Source organism: Orbicella franksi, chromosome 7 (assembly GCF_964199315.1).
Source record: "Orbicella franksi chromosome 7, jaOrbFran1.1, whole genome shotgun sequence".
NCBI lineage: Eukaryota > Metazoa > Cnidaria > Anthozoa > Scleractinia > Merulinidae > Orbicella > Orbicella franksi.
In genome coordinates, this window is record NC_138151.1 from 8,046,490 (window position 1) to 8,060,487 (window position 13,998).

The 13,998-nt window shown below is 39.4% G+C and overlaps 1 pseudogene; it reads left to right on the top strand.

The window, feature by feature from the left end:
• The first annotated feature begins 4,237 nt into the window (after positions 1-4,237).
• On the top strand, positions 4,238-7,592 carry LOC145493372 (uncharacterized; annotated as a pseudogene).
• Positions 7,593-13,998: the final 6,406 nt, after the last annotated feature.

A 13,998-nucleotide genomic window follows, 5' to 3' on the forward strand; every position in this document is an offset into this window, starting at 1 on the left:
GAATAAAGTTTTGAACGACTAGTAGATTTAAACTAAAAAAATTAGATTATTCGCTCTCGAGCTCATTATCTAATTGTTGAAAAGATTACAGATGACATAATGATTGAGGTAAGAACAAAAACGTGAATTACGAGCCGTTTGGCGAGAGTGTTACTGATGTTTCTTGCCATGTCATTTAAATGACCAACATGGTTTCGCTTGCTTTGGTGGAAATATATTGCATGTGAGTGCCTCTGATGATGGCGGCAATCCAACAGAAAGAATGGAGAGTAGTCAAGTAGGATTTTCTTCCCGGGGGTACCCAAGGGATAAGCCAGGCTGCCAACGCTTATATTGGATTTAGGCAATATCTCACTCAAAACCTATGCATCTAACTGAGGTGCTTCTTAGTTACTTCTAACATTTTCTTCATTTCATTTAGGCTCAGAAATGTAGTTGTTAGGTTGAAATTGGGTCTTCTGTTCCAATGCCTACCTCCTACGCCCCACAGCCTACATCCTTAGTTCCGCACCTCAAGACCCTCAACTTCGAAGTCCCTCATTCCAGATTTAAAATGGCTCTAAAAAGTAATATTTCCGTGAGAAGCCTGGCCTCTAACGGGCACTTCAGCGCTAGGCATCATGCGATCACCCGAGGGTTCGCGAGAAAGCGCGCGAGATTTCAAGTTTGCAAACTCACAACAAACATGGCGGCACGAGGCCTACTTCGTAAAACTTTGTTTCAACCTATTTTAGTGAACTGTTCGCGATATCGCTTATTTTTATCTTCGAAAATGTCCATCCTTCAGGCAATTTCAAAAGAAAAAACATTATTTTAAACCGCTGTACTGGAGCGTAAACTAAAATTGTGATTGATGTTGCGATCGATCGCGCCGGCTATCTATCTAAAAACAGCAGGAAAAAACTACTCTTCAAATTTTCTTCGTTCTTTTTACTAGGCCAGATTCACCTTCGGGTATTTATGGTACTCTTGGTCTACGGCTTATGCTGTTAACGACAACAGCAAAAAGAATACGCTATTCGCGGGTATTCGCGTTTATTCGCGTGGAATTGCGGGCTTTACCGAGTAGCGGACTGCCTTCACGTCTGCCCAAAGTGCGATCTTGCAAAGTCGAGATTTTATTATTCAACAGCAAAAGCGGAATGCGTGTGCGAAATTAAAAAAAAAAAACTGTGGACTGGAATTTTTCTAATCTTGAAATTTCCATTTTTAAAAATTTAAGCAAAATCTACTCCGAAGAATTTTTATCTAATTTTTCCTGTTTCTTCTTCTGTGTGTAATAAAAAGATTTTTATAAAAAAAATATGGGTTTACCAGCCTAGTTTTTAAGGTAGATGCAATTGATGGCAAAAAGTGGGTCAAGTTTGTTACTGTGCAACAGAACAGGAAACCGTTTTGAGCCACATTAAGTTAGTACGGTTCTACTGTGTCTCTTTACTAAGACGTTCATGGTTAAATTTAAAACACACTTGTGTTTTAAAATTTTAATCTCCAGTTCCTCGAGTAAAGTCAGGCGCTGGCAGTGCACCAAAAGACTACCCGGAGGGCACGGTGCTTCTAGAAACGTGCATGCGTTATGGACAGATCTGCTATGATGAGTGGGACGTTGAGAACTGTAACCAAAGATGGCAGTCACCTGAAAAAGTAATGCGGGACCTGGGGCGAGACTGGAAGTCAATACCTGTTGCCAAAGCGCAGTTTATCACCAGTGGTACTGATGAAGTTTATTGTAAGGTATTTGAAGTGAAACCTCATAAGGAGGAGTTTCTTTACCGTATTTACCAGGGATGTGAAAGTTGGGTTTTGGATAAAGCATACTTTTTCGTCCCTTTGTATTGGATTTACGTTACGATAAAATCAAGGTATGTATAATCGCGAGTTTTCATTGTATTTGGGAAATTTATGAGTGGCTCCGAGAAAAGTGTCAGCACAAGCGATAAGCAGATAGTTAGATGATGTTCTGAACAGCATCAAAAAGTCTATTTCCAGCCGTATGTTAAGAATGGCCAAATAACAGTGAAATCCGAGGTTAGAAATACCTTAGTAAGGATTAGTTTAAAGCCATTTTATACCTGCCAACTGTACAATGTTAAAAACACGGGGGAAAGCCAACTTTACTTCCCCAGAATCATCATAGGTACGTTTATAAACTCATTCAAATATATTTCTGCCCGGGCGAACTCTCATATGAAAGGGACGGAGACGCTCTTCGAAAAAACTAAATAAAACCCCTCGAGCCGATCAGTTTGGGCGTGGCCTAAGCGTTAGATGCCATTCCAAAATCAAGACGCAAATAAGTACTCATAGTGACCCTTACGATGATAAAGACATTGTCATTGAATGCTCTCACCTTAAAAGAAGTAATGGAAATGCAGATCTATAGAATCCATCATCCAAGTACTGAAGACGGACGTTTTTCACGCAGGTTTTGAATGCAAGCCTAACTGATAGCGTGATTGGTGGAGACACTGGCACCCTATCCTGAACAACATGAGTGATAGCAAAATTAGCAGTTACACCTCCACCTTTTCACAAGAGATGTCCTCCACGGGTTGTTTCATTGACAATTTTGTGTTACGAGAAATAAATTTCCTTTCCGCGCACACCATTTTACCAAAATTAAAATAGTTGATTTAAGTATATAATAAGTTTACTTTTCCTATGACAAATATAAGAAATTGTTTTAGCTTAATATCTTCGAACTTAATATATATATTATCTATCAAGCTTGTATTGTTTATTACACTTTGGCTGGAGAATACTGTTTATACTTTTAGCCTGAGAACGTTTTTAGATTTTATCATAATATATCCTGGCTGCGGCCTTTCTATATTGTAATTCTCTCATGTTGTTATATACACCAGCCTATACTCATAATTTAATTAGTGTTTCAGAGAATTTACCATTTGCTCTTGTATGGCTATTTTCATTAGCTGTTCTAGTTCGGCTATAACAGAGACAAATATATGTAAAGTTTGTAATGATACCTAATGGTGCAATAAAATATGAAAATACGGATTTACGGTTTGTGTTATATCGATTCTCATGTCAGGTTTCGGTCTGGAGGACGTAAGTTTGTCACGGTTATGAGAGTTCAAGATTGGACCACATCGTAACCTAGCAATGCTTCCATTGAAGAAACCCTTTACCGTGGCCTTAATGCCGAGAGTTCTTTCACTGGGAAAGAAAAGCAGGGAAGAGCTGATTGAAAACCATGGAAAAGTGATCTCAGATAAGTCCATTTCAACTGACCTCACCCACGTCAGTGTAATGTATTTCGCTTCCCATCACCCCATAGGGCACGTCTCCCTGATCGCCTACTCTTTTATCCCTCGCTTATTTCTTGTGTGTTAAGTGTTTCACCACGCATGAACCTCTCCAAACACCTAGTTCCTAGTCCTGCTAATATCTGACAAGGGCTCGTATAAAAGTTATGACTGGAAAAGTTTTATTTTGACTCCCAAACTCCAAATTAAATATTTTTTATTGCATTTGTTAGCTTGTTTGTTTGTTTCCATGTTTGCTTCTTTTTGTGTTTGTTTCATTGTTCGAGTCCTTCTTTTCTTCTTTGCCTCTTTGCTTGTTGCACCTCTGTTTGTTTGTTCGTTTGTTTGTTTAGTAATAGAGGGGAATGGGAAAATAGACTTCTAGCGTCGGTTTTTGTTTCTGAAGTTCCTCATGTGATGGGAAAATTAAAATTTGGGCAACATACACTCAGCCCAGGCTGAATATTCGTATTTTTTTTCCCACGATTTTAGGCTATTACTGTTTATTCCAACAGAGAGTCAAAAAAAGAAAAAAAAAACATCACCATTTGGGCTGTGTCGACACAACGTCACACTGTCTCTCCGGTCCTATCATGACTTTGATGGCGTGCAATAAAGCGTGGTATGGCACACATGACTTAGAAATGTTATTAGCATCGAACATGCGGCTAGTGCTGTTATTGCTGTTTTCTGGTTAGTTTTTCCGCTTAAAGAAAGGGAGAATTTTACACGGTTTAGTTAAACACATATAGTTGCATTGTATTTACAAATTAATTTTATTTTTCAACGTGCAAAATGATATTCTTTTCAAAATTTCAGCCTCGGGTTTATTCTGAAAAAATTCAGTTTCAGCATCGATATTGTTTTAAAATGTATTTTTATTTAAAAAAAAAAGGGTGTGTGGACAATTCGCGTCGCAAGCTAGGGAAAAAAGGAAATAGGAAAATAAACTTCTCATTGTGATCACGGTACTCTCTTTTCAGTACCGCAGGGGATCTGGGATCGGGAGAGTGTTTCACGCAACAAGTGTGTTGCGTAACAGTTTTTCGTTACTAAGAAATTGAATTCCGAGAAGTTTGCTGTTCGACGTGTCCTTCGGGCTGCAGCTGAGCTTTGTATCAAGGAAGTAACTTCTTACGTTTTATATGTAAACTTCTTGAAAGTAAAAGCGGGATAAAGATGGAAAGGAGGTTAACGAGGTTTCATCTTTTTAACTGTGATAATACGTACAACTTGAATTCAGTTGAAGCTTTACTGCTCGAAATGGAGGATAAACTCAATTTAAAGATTGCAGTTGAAAAGCATTATTTTCACCTGCATCAGATGACGGAGATATGTGAAACTGCCATCCCTAAACTACTGATGGATGTTGCCATTTTTGTCGTTCATGCTCACGAATCTCGGCTGTTCATCAACGACGATAACGCTGGAATTGGTTACGCGAGATTCTACAGATCATTGCTGCAGGCCACAGGTAAGTCTTTTTAAGATAATGAATAAGAATAAGGAAAAACTGAAATAAATGTTTAGATCAATGTTTTCTTCGTAAAATCACTTCGTGGAAAAATGGAAAACGTTGCGTTATTGACGTTTTTCGGCTTTAGTTTCTTAAATATGGAATAATGCAAATTCCAGGGCAACCTTAAAACATGGAATCCGGAATCCGAAATCCGGAGTCCGGAGTCCGAAATATAGATATTATGAATGCCTAATAAATAAATATAGGGCAAAATTATTTTGTTGTTACTTATTTTCTTTGCTGTACTTCAACCTAAAATTGTAAACTGGATAAAGCTATCCATTGGGTAAATCACTATCCTATCACTATCACTGTTAAGGTTTGTGATTTTTCGGGTGGATAGAGTTACCCATAACTTGCGAGCAGTCTGGATTGTCTGTCTCTAGTGTCCGAGCATGCTCTAGCGTCTAGTGTCCTATTTGCGTTGGCATGTGAGCGAGTGCCTCCTCGCGGCTTCGCAACTCCCGCCCGCGGCCCAAACATGAGAGCCCGCTCGCTGGCACGCAGGCCAAATTACCCATCTTTTGTTTAACCTGGCCCTGGTAAGAGCGCGGTTCTTGTATAGATCAAAATTGCTCTGAGAAGACTGGTGAGTAGCACACTAGCAGCAAGCTATTGCGAAGAGTTTCTGACAGTCTTTTAGCATCTTTTACCAACATGTGGTCCAATCCGTTCGCAAGCGAGAAGCACACGGAAATAAGTGTGCAACATTTCTATAAATTGTTTTGATACGATGGCCGGCGAGAATATCTAGTGGTGATTTGTATGAGTATCAGTGTGGAAATAGTGTTGATCTGGAATTAGTCTCATATCTGTTGGGAAAAAAACAAATTTACTGAGACGAACCAGGTTAGCCTTTGGTCATCGAAAGTGGGGGACGTGATCGTCAATGTACGTGGGGCTGCCACTGACGGAGACCCTGTGCTGACATTTTCTACCTTGTTCAGTATCTACTAGATATAAAGACTAAATTTACATCTCCGGTAAATTGCAGATCACTTATGAAACAAAATAGCAATTACCAGCAAGCTTATTTTAGCCGCTCTCAGGTTGATTAGAATCATATTACGACGCACTTTTAATCATAGCCCTCACTAGAAACAACGGTTGCACGAATTTCAACAGACAGGGATAAGTTTGAAGACTTTTTTTACTTGGCCTCTTATTTTTTACAGGCAAAAGCTATGCAAAGTAATTTTCGCGTATTTGAAGAAGTTGCTTTCTTTGACTTGTAGATTCCGGATTCCGGTTTCTGGTTTCCGACTTCCGGTTTCTAATTTCCGGTTTCCGGCTCCGGATTCCGAATCCCGGTTTCCGGTTTCCGCATTTTAGGGTTACCCTAAATTCCACATATCGAAAGGAATATATTAAAACATGAAAATTAAAATCTATTCATCCTCTTCATTCAATTGTATGTTTTTGTTCTGTATGGCGGCGGAAAGACGTGAAAACGACTGCCATTGCGTTCGATTCACAGCAGACAACCCCCATGCAATTCCTGCGCCCTATCAGTATGTATCGCACAACAGACAAATGACAGGGAGCCCCTATACAACGAGACAGCGGCCATTATGGAAGAGTCTGAAACAACGGAAGCAAGAGTAAAACGACTGTAACAAAAATTGACATCATTCTTAATTTTAGCGGTTATAAACTGTTAAGACAAACATCATGCAAGGATAAAGTTCATAGAACAATGACAGAACGAGATCGATTTGGAGTGTAAACACTTTCGCTTTCGCCTACGCCACATGTCAGGTCAAAATGAAGAGTTATACTTCATGATCTTCGTGTTTTCAGAATGTCACGGTGCACGGCTGTACGCGTTTAAGCAGCTAGAAAAGCAAGAGTACGTTTATTTGGGGGGGTTAAATTTAGAGAGGTAAATGTAAACCCGAGCCGAAAGCGGAAGTCTGCACTGAAGCCGTTCTCGCATTCTCTCAAACTTTTGTGTGTGTTTACATTAAGATATGTCAACAATGACGTACACGTACAGCTGATTCTCGTATTATTGATTATGTAAAGCCCAAACAATGCAATGAAATGTCATTCCTGTGTTTACAAAGAACGATGCAAAATGTAATATTGCAAGCATAAAGATCAGTTGGCTAAGCTTAAATATAGGACTTATATCTTAGACTATTATTATTTCTTTCAAGGTGTCAGAGTTTTGATAGTGATTGATGGAGACGATAATTACTGAGGAGAGGACGAAGAAGAAGGTACTGTGATCTCGCGTTGGGCTCGAAGGAAAGTGGCTTTACAGTTCAATGAGGAGTGCCTCGATGGAAGAAGAAGTTTCATCTTTTCGTGGAACAAACAACACCGAGAGATCCATGAAGAAGCGCTGTTGCATTACTTTGATCCAAGCAAGAAAGGTCAGAAGTTTGAACATCAACCAAAACCAAAACCATTACACTTGCCAGTACCTAAAATAATTCCGGCACCAGCCGTTGAAAACGATGAAGAGGTATGACAGCCTAAGATAAACTTGTTGTCGCTATCATTGGTAATTTTGTTTTGACGAGAGAATGGTAGTAACTGGAAAATCGTAAAAGGGATGGGCGCAAAAATGTGCTGGTAGAAAGAGAAATATTGAGAATCAGTCACTCTGTTTGTCAATCATTCAGTTTGTTTGCCAATCAGTCAGTCAGTCAGTCAGTCAGTCAGTCGGTCAGTCAGTTCTTCAGTCAGTCAGTCAGTCAGTGGCCAGTAAGTCAGTCACTCAGTCGATGAGTTAGTCAGTCACTCAGTCACTCAGTCAGTTGATCAGTCGATCGGTCGATCAGTTAGTCCTTCAGTCAGTCAGTCGGTCAATCAGTCGATCAGTCGATCAGTCGATCAGTCGATCAGTCGATCAGTCGATCAGTCGATCAGTCGATCAGTCGATCAGTCGATCAGTCGATCAGTCGATCAGTCTATCAGTCGATCAGTCGATCAGTCGATAAGTCGATCAGTCAATCAGTCGATCAGTCAGTCCTTCAGTCCGTCAGTCGATCAGTCGGTCAGTTGATCTGTCGATCTTTCGGATCATCAGTCAATCATATATTCATTCAATCAGTCAGTCAGTCAATCAGTTTTTGAGTCGATCTGTCAGTCATTCTATCAGTCAGTCGGTCGGTCAGTCAGTTAGTCAGTCAGTCAGTCGATTACTCTTTTAGTCATGTAGTCGTTAGTTCCTAATTTGTTTGCTTATTGTTTCGTCCATTCATTCATTCATTCATAAGGTCTTTTTAGTCATTTTGTCCTTCATTCCTCCCCCTCCCTATTGAACTTTATTTCTTTACATGTTTATGACAGCGTCTGGACACAGATGGCAGAGTACCTCTTGTACCAAATTCTGAAAATGGCAGCCGTCCACGAGGACCAAACGATAAGAAAAGTGAGTTCCCAGTTGACCTGGACGAACCCAGTAATGAAGGTAAAATTATGATCGAGAAATTTTGGGTTATTCCTCTCTGGCTATGCTACCAAAACATATTTGATGCATGGCTGCAGTTTCTACTACTGGAGTAGGGATTTAAAGTCTTTATTTCCCAGGAATAGCTTCTAGAAGGATTGTGGCCAGATTGAGAAGAGGGAGCGGGTTAAGGGTTATAATTACAGTTGTCCGAAATCTTAAACTTCCCGCTATCTGAACTCAAATCATTTTCCCTTGAATATACTTTTTCAGGTCATTTACTATCAGCTATCTCAAGCCCCCGCGAACTATTTTTTGTTTCCCTTGAAAGTTACAGACAGGGGGATTCAACCGTAATTACAAACCAGGGTTAATTAACAGCAACATGAGCGTATTGGCTCATGCCGCGATAACACGCGCACGGCGGCGAGTAGAGTAGAGAGTTGTCAAGTCAAGTATTATCTTCATCTCGCGGGTGCCCTCGCTCGGCCAAAGTAAATCATTCATGTGCCAAATTCCGCCATGTACGCCCACGACACTAGGCTCCTCCAATCCTTGGGATCAACCTAAGCTTTAAATACCGAATCAAACTTGCAGCGCGCACATCTGGGAAAGCCTAGTTCAGAGGGGAACACTTCAACCTAGGCTGCTCTGTTTAGGCAATACCTGACATGAAATCATTGAATTTTATTGAGCATTAGACCTTGCATCTTATCCATTTACCTTTTCTAATTTTAGTTGTTGTTAGTTGTTTGGTTAAACGTGGGTCGTTTGTTTCAATTTGGACGTCCTACGCCCCACATACCACCTCCTTTGCTCTGCACCTCAACTCCCACGTCCCTCGCTCCATTTTCCGCGCTCTACGTCCTACTAACTGCGCCCGTTTTATACTAAGCCGAAAGTCGCTTCAGTTATAAACTTATATGTTGTTCCACTCCATCTCCAGCTCCTCGAGTAATAATAGACGTTGGCACTGTAACAGCAGACTACCAAGAGGGCATGGTGCTGCTAGACACTCGCATGCATCATGGAAAAATGTCTTATGATGAGAAAGACGTTCAAAGCTGGGACCAAAAATGGCGCCCATCCGAAAAAACTGTGCGGGACTTGGGACGAGACTGGAAGTCAATACCTGTTGCCAAACTGTTGTTTATCACTAATGGTGTTGGCGATGTTTGTTGTAAGGTGAATGAGGTAAAACCTCGCAGGGAAGGTTGGCGTGCATGGTTATCTGCTCTTTTCATTTTCTGCTGACTGCGGTGTTTTCTGCGATGTTTTTTTTTCGTAAGGTTTTGTTTGCCTCTTGGTTTAAAAACCGTTTAATAACTATGATATATAATGATATTTCAAAAACGGGGGGGCAAAGCCCAACGTTTCTTTACAGAATCGCTATAGCTAAGTTTAGAAACTTATTCCGATGTGTTTTGCCTATAGAATTCTTTATAAGAGGGAGGGAGGGCGCTCGTCGAAAAAAAGTGAATTAAACCCTTCAAGGAGATCAATATGGACGTGGCTCAAGTCTTGTTTGAGCCCTAAAGGATGCCATTCCAGACCAAAACACAAATAAGAAGTAACAGTGACCCTAATGATGAAAAGGACATGCTTTCATTTGTGAACAAGTATTGAAAATTCCGTTGTCCGAGTAAGACAGCAGCAATTTTTTTTGTCAAAACTAAAATATAGCTAATGTGATTTAAGCCTCTGACTGGAATAAGTATAAAATAAGTGCATTTTCGGATAATCAGTTCAGAAAAGTTATCATATCTTGTAGTTTGCCTGTTTAAGTTTCATTATTTAACTGTAGTTTGACTAAAAGGGGAAAAAATATGTGTGTAACTTTGTAATGATACCTGATGGTAGAATAAAATGTGAAAAGACCACGTGTGTCGTTTGTGCTGTTCAATATCATATATATTCTCATGTCTGGTTTTAATTAAGAGATTTTCAAATTTAATTATGATTTCCTAGGCGAGCAGCGTGTTTCCATTGAAGAAATACCTAGCTGGTGTGTCAAATTCGATGGTTCTTCCATTGGGAATGAAAAGCAGGGAAAGACTCATTAAAATACATGCGATCGTTTTCGCCCCAGCTCATCCTACACCTGCCAGCCTGATATGTTTTGCTTCGCGTCGCCTCATTAACACAGTTGGACACGTATGCGTGGCAAGCAGACCTATCCCCTCTTCAGATTTTTTTTTTTTCGAGTTGGTTATGTTTTTCTGTTTCCTCTGGCATTTTTGAATGTCAGAAAATCACCTACGTAAATCCCTCCAAACACCGATCCAGTAAAATCTGACTAGCTATCCGTATGAAATTTATGGTTGATTCCTAGTCACCTAATTAGGTTTGTTAATTTATTTTAGTAGTATATTTGCGTGGTTCCAAGTTATATTGACACTAATAAAAGATATGTGTCAGATAAAATGGCATTTCCCCACTTACCAAGGACATCTCAAAATATAATAACAAGAAAGAAAAGCCAAAATTATAAACGTAAATTTGTCTCTCCTACACTCCTTCTGACTATTTACAGAATTAAAAAGGTAAAAAGTAAAACTGAGATACCTAAAATTAGGCAGCTCTCGTAAGGTCTCACATGAATGGCTTGAAACCCTTTTAAGAGGACAATAGAACAAACAACAGAAACAATGCCCCCTAGCTCCAAAACAATAACAGCTGCTGCAATGACGACAAATAGAATGACAAGCTTACGAGAGCTGCTACACTACAGCAAATTAATAAGTACATAAAACACAGTTTTGAGCCTTGCTCTGGCCAGTTGTTCCAGGTATCTCATTTTCTGAGGTTCCTGTTAAAGGCTTCTAGTGAAACTGAATGGCGAAGACTCGATGACTATTCAGTTATATATATATATTACCGATCTTGGTTTGTTTCCTTGCTTCTTTGTATGTTTCTTTGAGTTGTTCCTTTGTGTCTTTGCTTCTTTTTATGCTTTTTGCTTACAAACGAGCATAAGTGCATCTGTGACTGTCTGTTTGCTTGCTTGTTTACTTGACAACTACTACAAGGGAGCCAGAGAGAGCAATAGGAAAAGAAACATTTTGTATTGGTGGTAACAAGTGTGTTTTGTGACAGCATTACGTTACACAGAAAATTGGATTTCGAGAGGTTTGTTGTCGACGTGTTCGTCGACACTGAATATTGTGCTAAGGAAATAACTTCTTAAGTTTTATTTTTAAAATCCTTGAAAGTTAAAAAACTCCAAAGAAATGGAAAGGAGGGTCAAGGAGGTTATAGAGGTTTCATTTTTTAACTGTGATAATACGTATACTGTGAACACAGTTGAAGCCTTGCTGCAGATAAGCGTTTAATGCGCACATGTGAAAACCTCATTCTTAAATTCCATTAAATTTATTGTGTCAAGTTACAGATTCGATTTCCGAGAATCTTGAACAGACTTTGCACTTAGTTGCAGTAAGTGCATATTTTTGTAATCGAAGTTTGTCGCAAGCACCCATTATCACACTGAAGCCCCCCAAAAGTTCGAACTCTAGAAAATGGAAACTTCTACGAGATTCATGAAGCTTCATCAGCGATTCTGTTCAACTGTGATAACACGTACAGCTTAGATTCAGTGGAAAATTTGCTACACAAAATGAAAAGAAAATACGACTTCAAGATTTTGGTTCAAAAGCGTTATTTTCGCCTGCAGCAGATGTCACAGGTATGTGAAACCACCATTCCTGAACTACAGATGGATGTTGCCATTTTTGTAGCCATGCTCACGAATCTCGGCTCTCGATCGATCAACGAAGACAACGCTGGAGCTGGTTACGCGAGGCTCTACAGAGCGTTACTCCAAGCGACAGGTAAGGTCAACTAGGTTTATAAAATTGGGCAAATAATTTTTTAATTTCAATTCTATGGTAACTGATCATGATTCAAAAGACGTTGAAAACGCTTGAATTATTTTAACTTAAGGTAGGTTGTTTTATGTTGTACCAGTCGAGTTACTGTAAAGTAAAAGCACTTTGTTTTTTCGAAAAGCGAAAGTTACTTTCACTGTTTGTTTCATCACATATCAGCTGTCATCCAGAAACAGTGCATTTCATGACCAAAATCTTCATTATTTATATTTAATATTTATTTTTAAATTTGAGAGATACTAAAGTTTCATGCATTTGTCTGTAAAACCGGAAAATTAAAGATACGATTCTGCTAGGTATCTTTATTTTGTAACTCATAAAACCTTCAAGCCCGGGTTGTTCGAAAGGTGGAAACGCTATCCACAGGATAAAATAATCACTATCCAGTCGATAGCATGGTTTGTTTGTCAACGCTTATTCATTAGGCAGAGATTTATCCGGTGGCCGTAGCTTTATCCAACCTTCGAACAACTGGGGCCAGATGATTAATCAATCTCCTTATTGAGCATCTTCCAACATAACCTTTGAGTGACTTTTACCGTCTTTGACGCCTTCCTTCATCCACCGTCCACTACAAGGATGGTGCCAGAGGGAGCTGTGGTTTTGTGGCAGTAAGTTAGCCGTTATAGTACGAGTTGTGAACTGAATAAAACTTTTAAAAAAGCGACCATAATTCAGTATTTAAATTATCTAATGTTCATGTATTTACATTTGTATTGCATGCGTTACTGCGAACCGTTATAGAGTCTTACAGAAATGCTCGTTATTTAGCTTACATTGGATTCTTCTTGAAGGTGGTTCAGCCCGAGTGTGTTCGTTCTCTGCACTGCTCATTGTAAAAGATTAGTACATAATTTAGCTTCATTTCATTAGTAAAAAAAATAATAAGTAAACGAGCATTAAGTAGGATTTGCGACTGTTGCTATTGACATTTCTTGGTGAACTGTATTTGTCTCATTCAAGAAGGTAAAGTGTTAAGAATAATTGGCGGAGAGACTATCTTTACAGAGATAAAGATGAAAAAGAACGTACTGTCATCTCGCGTTGGGCTCGACGAAAAGTGGATTTATAGTTCAATGAGGAATATCTTGATGGAAGGAAAAGTTTCATCTTCTCTTGGAACAAACAACGCAGAGGGATCCACGAAGAAGCGCTGCTGCAGAAATTTGCATATTAACCGAAACCAAAGGCAGTGCGTGAAGAACCTGACGTCACCCTACCACCAGTCAGACATATTCACCAAGAGGTACGTCAGTGATAATTACTGAGTTATAGAAAAGACATTTTTTCATGTTTTTTCTTGGCTTCGAGAAGCGACAGGTGTAATTTGCTGATTACAGTGGAACCTCGATATTACGAAGGCCCAGGGGAATGACTAAGTCTGTTAGCTATAACGAGGTTTCGTTGTAATAAAATGGTTGTATCGAGGTTCTTTTCCAATTATTGTACAGTGGAACTTCGATTAAACAAACCTCTATATGACGAAGTCCTCGATATAACGAACGATATTCTTCGCCCCAGTAACAATAACATGTATGTTTAAGAGCCTCGATACTGCGAAACCTCGTTATATCGAGGTTCCCCTTTACCATTAGTGGAGCGAAGAATATGTAAACAACAGCCTCCATTTTGCGCTGAAATAGGCACGGAAATTTGTCCGCGGACAGAATTTGTTCCTGGAAGCGAACAGTTTTCCGAGAGCGTAGCTCGAGGAAAACTGTGAGCTTTGAGGAAGAGATGATGTCCAAGGACAAATATCTGTGCATATCTTTGCGCCAAATGGAGGCTATTGTGTTTATTATCACTCAAATGTTTTCTTTTAAATGACCAATCAGCGTGCGGGAAATTAGACAGTCATTGTAAAAATGTAATTTGCATGTAGACTTAAACTTACCCTTATTATGGCAATTATAGGTAATCGTATAC